This window comes from Candoia aspera, chromosome 8 (genome assembly GCF_035149785.1).
Source record: "Candoia aspera isolate rCanAsp1 chromosome 8, rCanAsp1.hap2, whole genome shotgun sequence".
Taxonomy (NCBI): Eukaryota; Metazoa; Chordata; class Lepidosauria; order Squamata; family Boidae; genus Candoia; species Candoia aspera.
In genome coordinates, this window is record NC_086160.1 from 69,354,406 (window position 1) to 69,374,108 (window position 19,703).

At 40.6% G+C, this 19,703-nt stretch overlaps 1 protein-coding gene across 1 annotated transcript in view; it reads right to left on the reverse strand.

Moving 5' to 3' along the window:
* SHROOM3 (shroom family member 3) overlaps window positions 1-19,365 on the reverse strand; it is a 138,494-nt gene extending 119,129 nt beyond the window's left edge. The window contains exon 1 of the mRNA XM_063310357.1: window positions 19,271-19,365. The gene's annotated coding sequence lies outside the window, so the exon portion shown is untranslated. The remainder of the gene's footprint in view (window positions 1-19,270) is intronic.
* Window positions 19,366-19,703: the final 338 nt, after the last annotated feature.

A 19,703-nucleotide genomic window follows, 5' to 3' on the forward strand; every position in this document is an offset into this window, starting at 1 on the left:
GGAAGAAGAACGCAAGGGCAAACCACTTCTCAAAATGTTGCCAAGAAGACTGACTGAAGGCCTGAGTAGGATTTCCTACGTTGTAACCCTTATTTTTCAGTATGCTGTTCTTAGCTCTGGCTAGCTAAATTTGGGAAGAAGTTAGGAGGCTCCACTAAGATAGTTCAACTGCTGGACAATTTCTATGGCAATTTGATGGTAAATGCTCTGTGCCCTGAACACATGCTTGGCCAGTTTCAGGCCAAAGTGTAATGTATTTGCACCAAGAGATTATAACGGTGGCTAGAAGTCATCACAGTGATAGGATAGTGACTGCGTACATACAGAAAAAGCAAGTCCTTGAGATCAAATATGAATATGATGTTTGAATCAGTTTGAAAAATGAGACTGATCTAAGGTTTTGAATCTGCAAATCAATCCAGATGTTTCAATGTCTTTGAATCAGTTTGTACATATGAATGTCAGTTTAATATGAACAAAGTGAGCACTGGGTTGGGGAGAAAAAAGATCAAATATGAATCCAAACTAATAAAAGATGGGCAAGGTTAACAAAGAAGTTCAGATAAGAGAAGTCTTTAAATAAAAACTATTCACCACAATTCAACTCCAATATAAATCCCATAGCTGAAACCAAAGGACTGGACAATGAGACAGAGGAGAATGTACAGGGTTGCCATTCTTTTTAAGCATAAAACATGACTTTCCATCCATAAACTGTTGAGATTTAAATCTCAGGCAATATTGCAGAAAACAAGATGCTATGACGGGCATACTTACATGCAGAAAACTGTTCTTTGTCTTCAGAGAAAAACAATTTTGTGCATCTGGAATTCCCCTCTGTGGGGCATTTTTCCATCCCTTGTGCAATAGCTGATGCTGGCATGCCAAGAGGACCGCATCTGAGCTCCTCTGAAAGCCAGCACATTTCACTAGAATGGAAAGCTGAGAACCAGAGCAAGCTGGATTCCCACTACTGAGAGCACACATTGCATCTCCTAGTGGCAAGAAGCACAACAAAAATATTTAGGGGATGACTTTTGCCAGCTCTGCTCCATTCTCTGAATGACAAAAGTCTCCATTCACACAGCACCAGTGGCAATGTCATCTGCTTATCGAGGGACTCACTGCTATCCCTTGTTGGATTAGAAAGACCATATGGAAGTGCGCAATGTTCTCCCTGACTTAACTTAGGTTTTCAAGCTGAGATTATTTTACAGATGGTGTCTGTCACTTGTGTCAGATGATCAAGTCAAATGCAATTGTTAGCCATAATAATCTCTATCCATTTGGGGGATGCACAGTACCAATAACCTATGAGTGTTGTATGAGTATTATTAAATGAATATTTCATACTGCCAGTGCCACTATCTCCGAAGTAGTTTTGCAATAGAACTGGCATCAATAAAACAATGTCAACCTAGAATTGCAAAAATGAAAAGCACTGTTTTCTAAAACCTTTTCATGCTCTAATTCTGTGTTTTTCAAACCTGGCAACTTGAAGATGGGTGGACTTCAACTCAACTCAATTCAACTGGGAGTTGAAGTCCACCCATCTTCAAGTTGCCAGGTTTGAAAAACACTGCTCTAATCTTCTTTATACATTTTTTAAAATTCATTTTGCTCTCTGCTTTAAATATGTTAACACAATTTCACTGGATTGTGAATAAAGCAGTGGAAGAGATGTTGGATCCTATAAAACTGTTTGTCAGCTACTAATTATTATGTTAAATCTGGATAGGAATTTGGGAGGATATAACCTTGGACATCTGCCAGAGAGAATGATTCAATGTGAGATTAGATCAGTTGTTGCAGCACTCATCAGAGATATTTTTGATGAGATAATCAGAGTAATTGACAAGCAAGAAAAAGCAGTTCCAAAATATGCTACGTGATTTGGGCTGATCACATTTATTGTTTATAATTCTTTATGATGAAGGGAGGGCATCATAAAGAATTATATGGCCTTCAGAACCTAACTGAAACTAGGTTTATTTTTCTATTCTTAATTGCTTAGTTTGTACCTATAAAACATTCATGAGACAGAACCACTGAGTCCTGCTAGGAGATGAAGGTATCATTCACCCCAGGGCTTATATATGGTCCCAAAAGTTAAATGTCTATAAAGAATCATAGAATAGTTGACTGAAACAAAACTCAGCCCATTCCCATTTCCCAGCATTAGGGGGGTTCTGTTGTAGGCAGAACTCACCCAACCAGATGGACCAAATGTAGATGTAGAAAACATGGACTGAAAAACAGGTATAACAGTCAGCAGGTGAATTTTTTAAGAGCCTGTTTCTCTCCCTTTATGGCAGTGTTTTTCAAACTTGGCAATGTGAAGATGTGTGGACTTCAGCTTCCAGAATTCTCCTGCCAGCATGCTGGATGGGGAATTCTGGGAGTTCAAGTGATTGCTGAGGTTGAGAAACATTGTTCCAGAGGACAGACACCGTGACAGAGAATAGTTCTGGTACAGAATACAGCTGCAAGCCAGAAATTCAGATTCATCCTGACCCCTAGAGCAGTGTTTTTCAAACTTGGCAACTTTAAGATGTGTGGACTTTAACTCCCAGAATCTTCAGTCAAAAAGGTCAAGATGCCAGCCATGATTCAGGGCTTTGATTGCAGGTTGGGGATGCCATCTTGATTTTTTTGATCCACCTCCTGCAGACACCCTTGGGTACAGGGCAATGTCATGCATTCCTTTTTTGAGAAATAGTTGGTGGCCCCTACTTGTGCAGGGACAACCTGGTTGTATCTTTAGGTACTCCTGGACAATTGTGTTTCTCTGCGATTCCAGAAATGACTCTTCCTGGTTCCTGAAGCTCAAAGGCTTAACTGTTACTCAGGGTAAACTGAACTGAACACTTTTACCTACACATACTTTACTTTACCACTGAACAAGGCCCTCCTCCTTAAAATACCATCCATATAAAACTGAAGTGTTGTTATCAAAGAAACAAAACTGCAAAAAAAATGTGAAACTCAATAGTTTATGGATATTATACAAGTTTATTAAATGTATATTTGTTGTTTGGTGATATACAGTGTGTGTGTATGGAGAGAGAGGGGGGGAGAGAGAGAGAGAGAGAGCGCCAGCGCGCGCCAGTTTGGTCCAATGGTTAAGGTGCTGACCTAGAAACCAGGAGTCTGTGAGTTCTAGTCCCGCCTTAGGCATGAAAGCCGGCTGGGAGACCTTGGGCCAGTCACTCTCTCTCAGCCCAACCCACCTCACAGGGTTGTTGTTGTGGGGAAAATAGGAGGAGGAAGGAGTATTAGGTATGTTTGCCACCTTGGGTTACTTATAAAAATAATAAAGGTGGGATAAAAGTTAAAAATAAAAATAAAATAAAATAAATATCTTCTTCATCTGCTAATTATGTGGGAGAGGACAGCAAGCCTTTTATGCAAACCACACAAAGTCTGTCCCCAAAGCAGCTAAGAACCATCATCCTCATCATCCTCATCCTCATCATCACATATTAATGTTTTCTGGGAAATCCTCTATGCTGTCTCTACATCCACATGGGCTAGAAATCTGCTTTTAACAATATCCAACCAACCCATTGCCCAAAAGCTAAGGTTACCAGGATGTTGTACATTTTGCTCAGTATCTAAATTGATATTGTATAATGTGGTCATGCTGCAGAGCAATTCATTAACCCTTGACCATAGCAGCCTGTTGGGTCACACAACATTCTCTGATGCAAAATGTCTCTCAGCTACATCAAGCAACTGATTTAATGCTCCCAGAAACAGACACTGGTTTATACTCTGAAACAATTTAAATTCATCAGTCATCTATGTCTCTAACTGTGAGCAGAAAGGAGATAATAAAAAAGAGAAAACAGATAATGAAAGAGAGAAAGACATGTGCATGGTCTTTCTTTACACAACTTTTAGTTGAGACACCATTCCAACCCAGTTAAAACACTTTTCTAATGAACAGCATTAATCTAGGACAGATAAAAACATTTAAAAATAAACTCCCTTTTGCTCTTCTGAATCTGTGCCCAGAAAAATACAGAGACCTCAACAGCAATTCACCTCTTAAATAAACACGATTTCTCCCACACACCATTCCTTGGGTTACTTCATAGAGTCACAAATCCAGGCTGAAAAAGTACCCTCTGACCCAGGAGATTATGATTTATTTGCAACTTCAAATAAGGTTTGTAAATACAACATTGAAAGAACGGAGCACGTAGCTAACCCCTCTAGCGGTGTTATGTTGCAACAAGGACAGCCAACAGGAATCAAGGTTCCAAAACCGTAACATCATATTTTTCCACTGAGAACAGCAACTTTTAGATGTGTTCTACTGTTTTCAGTTCAGGAAAGGAACTATGACTCAGTGTTAGAGCACACACTAATGAGCAGATCGTCTAAGCCAGCCTTTCTCAACCTTTTGACCCTGGAGGAACCCTTGAAATATTTTTCAGGCCTTGGGGAACCCCTGCATATTCTGGCTCAAATATAGACCAGAAGTTACATTATTACATTCATTTTGTGGGTAGGCCTGTATATATGCATTAACAGGGATCTTAAACTAAAAATAAAGAATAAAACTTACCTCTTGAATGTGAAGTTGTCTGAATTTGAAATAATTTTTTAAATACATTGTGATCTCCCAGGGAACCCCCTGTGACCTCTCCTGGAACCCTAGGGTGCCATGGAACCCTGGTTGAGAAGCCCTGGTCTAAGCTGATCAAAGCCAGTTTCCCATGTATCCACTGCATGCTCTACTCGTGTTGAAAATGGTTGTTGTCTGGTAGAAATTCTAGGGGATGCACCCCCAGCTTATCCAGAGAACTCCAGGTTGGGGAACACTACCCTATAGTAATCGCGATCTTTTTCTGTTTTATCTTTTGGCTGGATTAAAGGGATCTGACTCATATTTGCAACTTTTGAGCAAAGGGCAGTGGTATAGGTTTCAGCCCTTGGAGATCTCAGTCTTCCCTTTGCCCTTAGTGGAGCACCAGGACTGGTGAGCTTGAAAAGAGCTCTTATCAGCTGGAGCAGTGCTTCTCAACCTCAGAGTTGATGTCCATGCATCTTAAAGTTGCCGAGGTTGAGAAACACAGAGTTAGAGGAATGTAAAAACGTAAAAGCAAGCTTAGTAAGACATATTCAAAGAGTTACCATACAACCCTGAGGTGGTGAGGAGTTTCTTTTTGTTTTTGCAGTGTGGGGGCTGACCCCCTTTAATGGAAGAGGACCATAAAATCATTGCATTCCTACCCAGCTAATTCATAACACCATCAGCCTCTTTAAAAGACACAGCATTCACCTAGCACAGAAAGGAGGTGTCAGTCTTGTGAGGTGGTCCAAACAAGAATCACACCCAGGAGTACTAGCTCTATCTTTATGGTAAGGTTACATTAACAGAATCTTGCATGTCTGGAAGTACATCTCTCCCCACTTGCCTTTACAGTCCAGGAAACTAAGGGGGGGTCTCTTCTGAGACATTTGTCATGCCCCCATTCCTTCTGCGGGCTCAGCTGCCTCTTATCCAACCATTGCCTAGTCTGGGGCTCTTCCTCCTGTCTCCCAAAGTCATTCCCACATAGCATTACAGGACGAGAGTGAAACAACTCAAAATTCAAGAAGGTGGGGACCACCTGAAAGGTTGCATTTTCCTCTCTCCCCCAACCCCAGTCCATCTGGGCAATGCTGAGACTACTTTTGGAGGGGGAAATACACACATAACAGTTGTGCCAACACCCAGTATGCACATCTGTTCATTATCTATTTCATTCGGTACCTTTTGTACAGCTGCTTTTGAGATCTCCATTCTTTTAACTTACTGTATTTATTGCTTGACTTTTTTGTTAAGGGCTTCAAGAATTTTAATGGGAATTGCCTGTGTGCGTGAGAGCGGCAGGATTCATTAGAGCAGCAGCAGTGAGCCACGCTCATTACTTATACTCCCCAATGTAACATACGGCATATACTTCCTTCAGTTAATATAATTATAAATCCCGTTTCTACATGTCATGGGGAAAAGTGGAACTTAATCATCCCAAGACTTGGCATTTCACGAGGGCTTCTTGCAGATGTAGAGGAAGAAAAAGCACATAAAAATTGCAAGCATGTATGATTTGTGTGTGCCAGTGTTAAAAAAGAATGTATGATTTTCAGAACATTTAACTTTTGCCTTGGGCTAGGCATATCCAAATAAATATAAATGTATTTAATAAATATGAGTAAATAAAAGATACATTTATTTAATAAGCACATTATCAACATCAAGCTGGTTTTCACTAGAACAGCCCAAATATTCTGGAGACATTTCTACCTTTTTGCACACTGAAAAATTCCACTTACCTAGTCTTATAAGATGAAGAAGTAATTATCAAGCAAACCATAATATCCAATGCAACAAAATAATTAAATCAATATTTCATAATAAGATTAAAAACTACTTTATAATACTTCTAGAATATAGGACTTATGACTGAGCCACTTCATTAAAACCAAACAAAAAAGCACATTTTGTTTCCATTTTTAAACTCTACATTATAGAAGTTCACTGGCATTTAACATGTGTCTGGCTTTAGCATCCACCCATTCAAAATTTTCTCGCAAATCTGTTTCTCCTGCACAAAAGTAAAGGTGTCAAGATTGAATGCAAAAGCTACACTGAGATTGGGATATGAAGGGTCACTGGGGAGGAGTTTATCAGAATTCTGATTGTCAACTTTTGTGCTCTTTTGATGAGCAGCACTGAGGAAGTGCGGTGTGGTTTTATGTCAGATAGGGAATGTGCAAACCATATTTTTGTTCTTCAGTAAATGTATGAAAATATGAGAAATGTATGGAAGTTTATTTCATGTTTGTTGATATTATAAATAATTTGTACATCAACTGAATAGGTTCAAAGTATGGAGCAGTGTTTCTCGACCTTGGCAACTTTATGATGTGTGGACTTCAACTCCCAGAATTCTCCAACCAGCATTCTGGCTGGGGAACTCTGGGAATTGAAACCCACACATCATAAAGTTGCCAAGGTTGAGAAACACTGGTATGGAGGGTTCAGGGTAGTTTGCTAGACATGATAAAAGCAATATGTGATAGATGTAAAGCATGTTCTTACTCTTACACCTGGTGTGTCCTATCGAAGCACAACAAACCAAACACACCAAATGCATCCAGAGAAAGCTAGGGATGTCCGCATCCTATGGAAACCCAATGCTTAACTTCACTTGTTCAGACTTTATTGATTTTAACAGGACTAGATGTTATGCCACTCTGATGAAGTAGAATGCAAATGTATATTTGGCATCACAGTAGGCTCACATTGCCTGGAAAATTAAACAGTATGAAATAAATATTCATATTTAGGCATGGGCTGAAGATGATATTCTCCATGTCCTGGATAGAGTACAATGTGGGTCAAAGGATGGTCATCAAAGATGGACAGTTGGCATTTTTTTCAAAATTCCACGAGCAAAAAAGTTGCTAGTTTGGGACATAGTTCAAGATCCTATGTTGGAGAATCTAAAAATGTGTACCCCAGTTTGGGGATAAAGTACATCTCAAGTTAGTAACGTTTTAAAAATGCTCTAAAATACAATAGAAAGTAAGAGTAGAAGGAAACAGATTTCTAGCTAGGGGAGAAAAGTTGTCTCAATCCAACACATTGGCAGAATTAAAATGGCTTTGCATTCGCTGAAAAATTATGAAAGGATGAAGGATGGGTCTGAACAAAAACTGAATGCCTCCACCAGGGATTGAAGTCCATTCCCTTTGGAGAAGGACAAGGTAGTGCTATAACTGAAGCCTGTTTTTTGTTCCTGGAAGTACTAACCCTGTCAACTGACCAGCTCTTTATTCAAAGGATGTTTTCTTTCAATAAAAGAAGTGTCTTAATTGTGGCTCGTCTTTTGGGGCCAAGAAGATGGATTCCACAGCCATTTTTCTGCAACAGGCGACATTCTTTCACATGTTGCCTATGACAGGTAAATGATACCTGCATGTTGAAAGCACCAACCAATTTACTTTACTTTCCCAGCTGCCTGCAGGCCAAATTATTCTCAGGAACCTGAGACAGCAGCCATTTGCCTTCTGGAAACTTGACAGCCCTTGGGTGATAATGATTACCTTTCGATTAGAGAAGGTATCTCCAATATCTTCCTTGCAGCAATATCATCTTCCACTAAAATTATCTGCTGTGCTTTCTGATGACCAAAGCAGATTTGGTTCAATATCTGCAATTTCAGATGATCCTTTGATGTCTGGGGCTTCTCAAACTTCAAATGTGAGAGATCTTTCAAAAGTCAGCCAATAATTGGAAAAGCATTTCCAGCATTATTTTATAATCATGTTTAATTCCTTGCTCCCCTTCCTCCCTTCCTCCCTTCCATTTCTACCCTGAGTTTGATCAGCACTTATTTATATGAAAAGAATATAGCTTTAAAATGGGATCCATTGAAGTCTTAACCAGGAATAACAATCCTTTACAGTGCTCACTCCTAGGACATTTGATGCATGCTTTAAAAAGGAGCATATTTTTTCAGGGTTGTGCAAAATGTCTTCAGGATGCCTTTTTATATACTGTTGCTCTGAGCACATATGTCCTAGATCATGCCATTTTTCCCATGCAAACATTTTATTACATTCTTCTCAAGCATGAACTGAGCCTTTTGTAATAATTACTTATTTTTAATATGCAGTGTAAGCTGCTAATAGCAAAAAGCAGCAAGAAGGTAGGCCGTATGCATTCAAAAGATGACCGTGTGAAGCTGCTGCTATTTCAGTTACAAGGTCTGCTCCTTTTCATACAGCTGCCTACTATTTATTGCCCTGTAGGGAGGAAAAGGGGAAAGAGAAACAGACAGCGGGCATTTGGCATCTGCTCTAACATGACTGCCTTCCTAAGACCACTTGAAAGACAGATACCAACTATCTTTTGGAAGCAATACACACACAGAGAGAGATTCTTCGCTTTCTTCAATGCCACTAATCCCATATGGAAAAGTTTCTGAATGCCTATTTGTAATGATACTCCTGCTATCTGCTAATGTTGGTTGTAAGAACCAGTGGAAGAGGTATATCCTAAAAGTAGAAGGTAGTAAACAGTTTCTAGCTACTGAAACTAAATGGGGGAGATTCAAGATGGATAAAAAGAAGTATGCCATGTAATGGACTTAAATTAGAAAAACTGTTATCATCTGGTACGGTTATGGCCACCAGCTTAGATGGCTTTAAAAAGGGCTTGGAGAAATAGTGGAAAATGGAACTCATCCTCCATTGTCTTGACTGCTATTTGCAACTTCCTGAATCACAGCCACCGTAACCTGTGCTATCTTCTACTGGTGGTGTTTAAAAGGGCATCGGGTTGACCACTGTGTGATTCAGATACTAGACGAAATGAGCCTTTGGGTCTGATTCAGCCCCCGAGGCCTCCTTATTCTTCCTATTGATTTGCTATCACAGCATTTCCTAACTTCTGCTCAAACAAGGGCTATGAACATGTCTGGTTTGCTCATCTTCCCTTGTTCCTGTCTAGCCGGTGTGACCTGGTAACGGCCTCTTGCACTGTGCAATACTTTCGCATAAAAAAAAGAGGTCACTTGGGAGCATGAAAGCAGCACCTCTTTGCAGCTCCTTAAAATGGCTACATCTTTTCCTGGGACTGCACAGGAGCTGCCACATGATCCTGGGAAAAATGGCATTTGGTCTGCCACATGCTCTGAAGCATCCTTTTGCCTTCGTATTCAAAGCAATGCACAGCCCTAATAGCTGCCAACTTAGGGTGTTTTCAAGGGGAGGTAGATAACATTACTGGAAAATCAAGCTGTCAGTGAATACAGTAGTAGTCTTTGATGGCTGTTTATTACTTCCCAAATCACAGGTGACAGGCTCTGAAGACCAGCTGTTAGGAAGCATCAGTGCAGAAGAGATACTTGTTCTTCTTCCAGGTTTGTGAGCTTCCAAAATACACTGCAGAATACTGAACCAAAAGGCTCTTGGCCTGATCCAACAGGTCTCTCCTTTTATAGGGCTTAGATAAGGAGAAACCGGCTCAACCCAAGCAAGATGCTCTTAATCCAGATGGCGGCTAATTCCAGGATCATATCAACTTTGGCTCTGGACCGGGCTCTGCTCCCCCCAAAAGAACAAGCCTGAAAACTGGGGGTCTTCCTGGACTCCTGGCTTCTTCTGGAAGAACAGGTACAGGCTATGACCAGGAAGTTCTTTGCCCACCTTTAGCTGGTGTGCCATTTCTGGGAGCCCTGCTTGCTTCTTGTCTGGATTATTGCCATTCACTTTGTTTGTTTGTTTTATTTCTATCCTGCCTTTTTTGTTCAGCAGCTGAAGGCAGGTGCATTGCCCTCCCTCTTCTGGTTATATGAAGACCATTCAGAAACTTCAACTGGAACAGAAAGCTGCTGTCTGCCTGATCCAGGCCGCAACCATTATTGCCATGTTACACCACTTTTAGGAGAGCTGCACTGGCTACTAGGTTTGTTTCAAGATGTCTATAAAGCCTAACATAGCTTGGGACCTGAATATTTTTGAAACCACCAATTCTGAGTAGAAACCCTCATGCCAGCCCCACTAGGTAGACTAGACTAGAAAATCAACTCCACAGGAAGACCAGAACTATACCTTACTAACAGAATCTTTGCAATCCTGATTGTGCTTTATCTCGTCTCAGTGAATCAGGAAGGCATTTGCCTGAGCCACTTCCAAATATGATCTTGTTTCCCAGGACTTACAGAACATTTTAGCCCTCTTTGCTTAGGTGACAATTTTTGAATATTTCTGTTCTCTCCCTTGCTCTCTACACCTCACTCCATGCTTAGAAAGAGTGTGTCTGTGTGAGTTGCCCTCTGTCAGGATAATGGGCAGGATGGGGGCTTCGAAGCAGACATTCTGTATGTGGACTTCCTTCCCAGCTTGCCCTCAGAGACAAGAGTACCCCTTTCCTCATTGTCTTCCAAAAACTCATTGAGACTGGCCATTGCAGAAGGTCTTCAGAGACCAGATAGGGTAATTTTGTTGACCTGAGTGAAATGTGGCACCATGAAACTTATATTGTAGAATGACATGCTTACTGTAGAAGGATGTCTTTATTACTCTGCCATGGTATTTATTTTATTTATTTATTCATCAAATTTATATTGTTTCAGTGTATATTTGCTGGCTTGTAAACTGGCTAGATTGAAGCATTATAAAAGTTCATAGCTTAATCTGTGAGCCAAGCTGTTCCACCTCAGTCAATAATTTCATAAGAGCCCCATGTGGTATAGAACTTAGTATGTTGGTTTGATGTTCAAATTATTATTCAATAGTAAAGAACACTGGCTGTCCTTACTATATCTCAACATAATCTGTGGAACAGCTTGTCCCTTGAGATTTCAATGGCCCTGACCCTATTGGCCTTTCATGAGGCTCTTAAGACTTGACTGTTCCCTCACACATTGGGCCAGACTGTTGAGTGAGCCGACCTCTAGAAGCATGGTAGTACATGGGGTGGCGATGTTGACATGTATTTTCTTCTTTTTATAATTGTTTTTGTTTGTATACCTCCCAGAGAACTGGACAGCCATACAAGTGGAATGAATGAGTGAATGAATGAATGAATGAATGAATGAATATATAAAAATATAATAATCTGTCTCACTGGATTGTTGTGAGGACAACATCAACAAAAAGATCCACAGCTCTTGGACAATAAAATGTAGAATATAGAAAGTAATACTAGCTCAAGTGGTATTTGTAAAAGACTATCGTAAAAGGTAACAACTAGCGGAGAATGAGGTCTGTTATAGTTCAACATGTTTGCCTTAAGTTTTATAACAAGAATTTCCTGCAGTACGGCATCATCTTAATTACTACCACCCTTTGCAGACTTCACAAAAGGCATGGCAATGCATTTCAATTCTCCAGACATTCCACCTCTTAGGATCAAGCTTACAGAAGAAGCTCACAGACACAACACTGATTAGTTGCTTTATTGCAGACAAAAAAAAAAGTCATAGGTTCCTGGAGCTTCTGTCTCCAGCAGAACATCAAAATCCACCCCTCCTTCCCTCCCTCCCTCTGCTCCAGGATATAAATGCTAGCTAGGTCTTTTCCTCCTTTTCAAGTCAACAGACTTTCGATCATTCTCTTCCTAGTGTGGATAGTCAGAGACATCTGCTCAATGTTTTCATAATGGTTCTGTCCAGCTGAAAACCACTGGATCCAGCTTCAGACCTTGCATCAGTATGGTATTTCTCAAGAAGACCTTTGAACAAGGGACTCCTCTGAAATTCTGAGTAACCAGAAGATATGCATCCATTCAGCAGTTTCTTGTAGGTATAATCTAAGAATGGGCATGGCGGTTCAAGCAACTATAAACCATCTATTGAATGAAAGTAGACTTCTGGGCTTTTTGATACTGTCCACGGGGTTTTCTTGGCAAGGATACTGGAGTGGGTTGCCATTTTCCTTCTCCAGAAAATATCAACAACCTCAGATATGCGGACGATACCACCCTAATGGCAGAAAGTGAAGAGGAACTAAAGAGCCTCTTGATGAGGGTGAAAGAGGAGACTGCAAAAGCTGGCTTGACTCAACATTAAAAAAACTATGATCATAGCATCTGGTCCCATCACTTCCTGGCAAATAGAAGGGGAAGAAATGGAAGCAGTGACAGATTTTATTTTCTTGGGCTCCAAGATCACCGCAGACGGTGACTGCAGCCATGAAATTAAAAGATGCTTGCTCCTTGAGAGGAAAGCTATGGCAAATCTAGACAGCCTATTAAAAAGCAGAGACATCACCTTGCTGACAAAGGTCCGTATAGTCAAAGCTATGGTTTTCCCTGTAGTAATGTATGGCTGTGAGAGTTGGACCATAAGGAAGGCTGAGTGCCGAAGAATTGATGCTTTCGAACTGTGGTGCTGGAGAAGAACCTTAAGAGTCCCTTGGACTGCAAGGAGGTCAAATCAGTCAATCCTACAGGAAATCATCCCTGACTGCTCATTGGAAGGACAGATACTGAAGCTGAAGCTCAAATACTTTGGCCACCTAATGCGAAGAGAGGACTCACTGGAAAAGACCTTGATGCTGGGAAAGACTGAAGGCAAAAGGAGAAGGGGATGGCAGAGGATGAGATGGTTAGATAGCATCACCGATGCCATAAACATGAATTTGAGTAAACTCCGGGAGACAGTGGAGGACAGGAAGGCCTGGTGTGCTATGGTCCAAAAGGTTGGACATGACTTAACAACTGAACAACAACAACAACAAGACTTCTGGGCTACCTAAATTTCAGTATATTTTAAAGCTGCTTATTTTGTCCTCCTAGATTTTCACATTTTGAGCTGCCTAAGGTGGCTCCTTCTAGATTTCTATTAATAGTCTTCATAAACATAATAATTTATATTAAGTATGCATACACATACTACATTTAATTTATTCCTTCTAAAGGGTCTGTCCCATCTTCTAATGAAAAGACTATTCAAAGCAGTTTATAAAAAGAAACCCATATAAGGCAACTAGGAAAAGTTACTCTGAAAAACAGATGCCATTTATCCAAACAGACCAGTCGTTTTTCTTAAGCAGAAAGAGGAGAACAGCATCCTTGATTACAAAGGATACGGTTGAATCTTCTTACACAGATGCCCACGTTTCCATCCAATTTAGGAAAAAGGGCTAAACTGATTCCCCCCACCCCCAAAACAAACTATTCTTGTGCACACAGAGAGGTGTGCACACGTATAAGGACAATTATGGAGGGAAAAATCAAATGAATAACCCCATGGAAACAATCCCCAAACTAGAAAATGCTTCACCTTCACCTCCCTGAGTTTGGACTCAGACTTTATTCCAGACTTTGTGTGGGCACAGGATAGAGGGGATAAGAATTTTTAATCAAAAAGAAGTTTATTCTTGACAAGCGGTTGCTATGGAACTCCACTGTTCAAGAGAGATGGCATTCAGCGCTGTTCCTGCTGCTGGACTCTAAAGCTGTCCATTCAAGCATACCACCAGCATTCTTCAAATTCCTCCAACTTTGGCAGTTCAGGGCAGCCACGCCCCTCCAGACAAACCCCAGACAGTGCTTACTTCGGGGTCTCCAGACAAGGGAGTTGTCCCTCTATTTGACTGTGAGCTGCTCCAGGAGCAGAGCCTTTGTCCCCTTTGGGTTCCTCATCAGGTGGGAGTGGGGGAAATAAAGATTTTAGGTGGGGATGGGCCAGATATTCAGGCCCTAAGAAAACAGGGGAAGAGTCTCACCAATTGGAGGGCTCAGCAAATGACTGGCTATTTATTCAGGCTGTTGGTTCAATGAGGAATGTTTTGTGGATCTGACCACTAACCAGTTCCACTTAAGTAAATTGAAATGCATGCTGAAATTTTCACAAGGTTTGCTTTGAAAGAAAGGAATCCTAATGTAATAGTGGAAAGAAAGCCACTTTGATATAGTTGTTAGATAACCAAGTAGAATTTGATATAACCAAGTTGGTCCCCCCACTCTGGGCTTTTCTAAGTCAGTGGAAAACTATACCAGCGTGGAATTTGCTATCCCTGTTGCTTGATTCCTGTCCTGCCTCTACAGCTACTGTTTTAAGTCACTGCAGTCTCCTGACTTCTCCAAGATCACTGGTGACAAAGCCATACAGATTTTATTCCCCTTGAGATGGATTGGAATAAGGGGAAAATATTTTATATCAGTCAGCTAAGGATGACTTACAAGAGCCTCATGTGGCGCAGAGTGGTAGGTGGCAGTATTGCAACCAAAACTCTCCCCACGACCCGAGTTCGATCCCAGCGGAAGCTGGATTCTCTCTCGGGTAGCCGGCTCAGATCGACTCAGCCTTCCATCCTTCCGAGGTTGGTAAAATGAGTACCCAGCTTCCTGGGGAAGGTGACGACTGGGGAAGGCAATGGCAAACCACCCCGCTCTATAGTCTGCCAAGAAAACATGGCAAAAGCAGCGTCCCCCCAAAGGGTCAGACATGACTTGGGGCTTGCCCAAGGGACCTTTCACCTTTCACCTTGGATGACTTAAGCCTGACTCATTCAGGGTCTGGGGATGACATGAAGATGACACCAAATGGGTAAGTAGAAGAGGTATCAAGTCATGAGGAGGCTTATAAAATGGCATGTCCCATGAATGAACACATGTAAAATTAATCCAACTACTAATCAATCTCATCCATCAACCAGTTTGCATATGTCTATCTACAGTGGTGGTGCAGACTACAGCTTGGCTGTGCTTTCCCACAGAACTGAAGATATGAACCTGTGCAGAGAGAAGACCTTAAAAAGGACTCTAGTGACCCATAATCATCATCACTTGTCATATGCATCCCTTCTATAAATACGCTTCTGTCTAGAGATGCCACCATATATTCTGAAAGTCCTTCTCACCAAGTCATGGGATCTCTCTAATTAATCAGTAGTAAAGAGACCAGGGGCATATTCATCACTTATATTGAGTGGGAACAATGAGATCTGAAATCCAACACATTTGCTCAGGGAATAGTTGTACTTTAGCACAGTGAAGCAACAAAAATATCATGTCAACTAACACTGAGAATACAGAGAAAGCACTTGAAATCAGGGTACTGCAGCAATTCAAATTCAAAGGCAAATGAACATAGCATCTACCTACAACTCCTTGAAGCAAACATATCTTTTCCCAGCTACACATGAAAGCAGCTGTGATATTCTGAGAAAAGATGTGGCTGCTTTAATGAGTTGCGGACAGGTGCAATGTTCAGCCTCTGCTTGTCAGGTCTTAAGCACATTCTTTATAAACATGGCTTTAGCACTTTTTTTGAAACACCACTCAACCTATTTATTAAACAACAACATAGCACTTTTTTTGAATGTGCACTAGTCCTGTGTTGTACAGAAGGTCAACAAACCAGAACAAAGAACCAGTTTCTGCTAGGTAAATCCTGCTAATTCTGTCACCACTGGATGCATTATGGGTTCCTGTTTCACCCTATGCCTCTCTTCCATACTCAGTGGATGTTAGCTAGGCTATTTCTGAACATGGGTTCAGTAATTTTCCAGAAGTGTGATAATCTTGTTCAGAAATATCAACAGGTAATAAGCACAAAGAAAGGATTGTGAAGAGCATCTGGAGAACTTCCTGCTTCACCCCATGCTTCCACCTTCATACATGCTACATGTTAGTCACACAATTTGAGAGATGGCCAAACCCACCTAATAATCTGCCCAAACTCACCCCACTCCATATTAGGAAGAGTCATTAGTGTTTGTGCTTCCTGTTGGAAGGTGACATTTGCAGGGTGGGAGAGAAAGCTAGGGAAACCACTGATCCCTTTCCTTAACTTGACTCACAATAACTAAGGACAATACAAGTTATGCCAGCATACTTCTCTGCCATCTTAAGCCTTGAGGAATAATTTTTTCACTTGACTGTAAGGAACAGCCCATACCAATTAATACTAGGGTTATGGTTTACATTAACTCTTATTTCTCAGGAAAAATAGTCTTTACCATCACCCCTTCATCAACTACTTTTATATAGGAATTGCTAGCATCTAACATTTGGGATGTCCATATTCAAAGCATACTATGTAATCTAGGAAAATCCTTTCACTATGGCAACCAAAAACCTAACCCATAAATGAAGTCATGATTCAAAGTCCATAGTCACCTAGTTTGATAAGCAGCCTGATAAAGATATGTGTGATACAGGACATAATCTCCCCCAGTGTAAATCAGGGTGGAGGTGGAATGGAGGTGGAATGAGGCAGCAGGGCTGAGTCTACCCATGGCCATTGAAAAAACATTGGGCTCCAGGAAAGTAGGCAAATAGGAGGCTTTGTCCTTTCTTAGCCAGCTAATTTCCATCCTTGACTTCTTGTATCTTAGAAGACAAGGCTTCTAATCCCAATTAATTCAAAATCTCAAGGAAACAAAAAGGCTGGCATTGCAATCCTACTGTTTGTATTTAGAAGTGGGATTTTTAAACGATTTTATATGATTTACTATTGAATTTATGCCCAACTTGGTGTTTATATGAACCCTGAAGGCAGACTGCTATTAGAAGTGTGTGTAGTTATATCCATAGCTATATACTATTTGTGTTTGGACGATAATTCCCAGAATCCCCATGCAGTGTAGGACATGGTATCTTGGAATTCTGGGAATTATAGTCCCAATATATTGGGAAGATATTAGAATGAGGAAGGTTGGTTCACAGGAGTATACCCTAAATATCCACATTTTCCTCATTATATGAAATCAGTGGTTCAGCTAAGTTATCTTCTCTCATTTCAAAACAAAAATATGTTGTTAAGAGTTATGAAAACATATGCTGTATTCTTCTATCATGTATAAACCCCCCCATTAATTGAACCATAATATTCCACTAACCTTAACATCAAGTCTTTAACATTCAAAGTTAGTTAATCTTTTCATGAATAGATCAATATCATCTTTATTGGCATTTTAAGCCTCTGAAACAGGGCACCCCCTCACAAATCAGCACCCTTAAACTCCAAAATAAGGTTTGCCAACATCTTCATATCATAAGGTAAAAATAAATCCTCCTTCAAGTCAACTTCAATTTTCAGTAATTATATAAACAGACCCATTTTGTTTTCCTGACAAAATACAGACGAGCTTTGCTATGGTTTTCTTCCAAGATGTTTGTTCGTTTGACTTCCCAAACTGGTCCACAGCCCTGAGATTTCCTGATGGTGTTCCATCCAAATCCTAACTAGTTCAACATTTCCTAGCTTTTTTGAGATCAGCCAATGCCAGAGAGGTGCTGCCCCCTATTGAGGACAACTGTCAAATACTATGTGTTTAAGTCTCTTATGTTTATATTAATATGTCCAGCCTAACTGCTTTCCTTTTATCACACACACACAAAAGGTAATTTAACACCATACTCCTGTTTTAGCAACATTATTAATTTGTACACTCAGAGCTTTACCTGTAAGTCATTTTCAGTAGTAATGTCATTTCTGGATAATGGGACACAACAAAGACAAGAGTGACTCTAAGCCAGTGTTTCTCAACTGTGGCCATTTTAAGATGTGTGGACTTCAACTCCCAGAATTCCCCAGCCAGCATGTTGAAGTCCACACATCTTAAAATGGCCACAGTTGAGAAACACTACTCTAACCACATGCAGATTTAGATTCCATTTCTCCCTGAGTAACTACAACCAACACTTTATGCTTTTTGGAATACAATCTGTACTACAACTATAATACACGCTGAACTTCCAGGTTCTCTCCCTTTTTAAAAATAAATTAAGCCAGAAAAAAAGAACAAAATGGGGGGTGTTGGTGTTGGGGTGGGAAGCAAACAAATGTGAAAGTCTGGCTTTCATAATCTTATTTTGCCTGATATGGTTAAATTCTGTTCAAGGATTTAATGCAACTGTGTATGGATCGGTTGAAATGAAGAGTGTAAATATTAAAATTGAGAAGCAGCTGTCATTAATAGCTTTGATCCTATAAAAAGGAGTGGAACAGAAAGACCCCCTCCCCTACAGCCATATTACACTCCCATCCAGCCAATATTTCCAGGGAAGGGAACAAAAATATTTTCAACCACCACTTGTGGCCAGGCAGGGCTTGAACCAGTTAATCTCCTCTTACCTGCCTGCCACAGTGATGTTAAAATCAACAACTGCCTAGATGTGATTGAATCTAGTAATTGTATCTGCTAATTTGGCTGTATTTAAAAGCTAATTAACATATAAACAGGTGAGTCTTTCCCATCACTGCTCTGCCATTTAGAAAGATTCAAGAGGAAGAAAGAAAACACATTAATAATTCTAATTTTGAACCTGCAAGTTAGCCTCTTCCCTAACAAACCCTGAACCAGCTGATAGGAGGATGTGTGACGCACAGGAGTAATAACAACATGCATATTAAGATTTAGACCTGCTGCCACACCAGCAGGCAAACTGTTTTTATTGCTCTAGGCTTTCCACTTTTCACTTTAAGACAAAATCCACAACTCAGACCAAACGTTCTTCTCTTGGCCAGCATTTCAAACAGCTGCAACATCCAAACAAACTTCTTCTGTCTCCATGGGATGTAAATCCTTACATGCAGCCTGAACACTTTCTTTAGCCTCACCTGGATTATTTGTTCATCGACTTTTTCAACTTGTGTCGGATCAAGGGCTATTTGGATGCCGAGGATGTTTTACTATTCTTTCTTCTCACTTTAAAACTTTAAGCAGTTTTAACAGGTGGAAACCAAATCCTTTCTCCCCCTCCCTCCCTCTTTCTCTCCAAAGCTGCTCCATTAATCAAAGATTTGCTTACCTTACAAATTCCTTGGTCACATCTTTGCGTACTTAGCAGGATTCTTGAAAGAGGAGAAAGGACTCTGTCGTAGTTGTGGTCATTTCAGCATGTTTATGGCAAAAAAAAAAAAAAGGGAAGAAAAACTGAGCTCTGCTGCTGCTTCCTGAGCAGCTTGCAGTCCAAAGAGGCAGGTGGATTTGTGCAGAGGCTCGGCGCTTGGAAGGCAGCCAAGTTGGAGGCTCAGCATAGCTCATAGCTCAAATTACTTTACTTTACCTGCCAATTACCAGCAAGCCTTGGCTGACCAGGACTGAAGTGGCGGTGATGTCAGAGGGAAGCAGAGGAAGAAGAAGAAATCAATGCGACTCATTCTCTGCCAATAAGTCAGTATTTCTCAACCTCGGCAGCTTGAAGATGGATGGACTTCAACTCCCAGAATTACCCAGCCAGC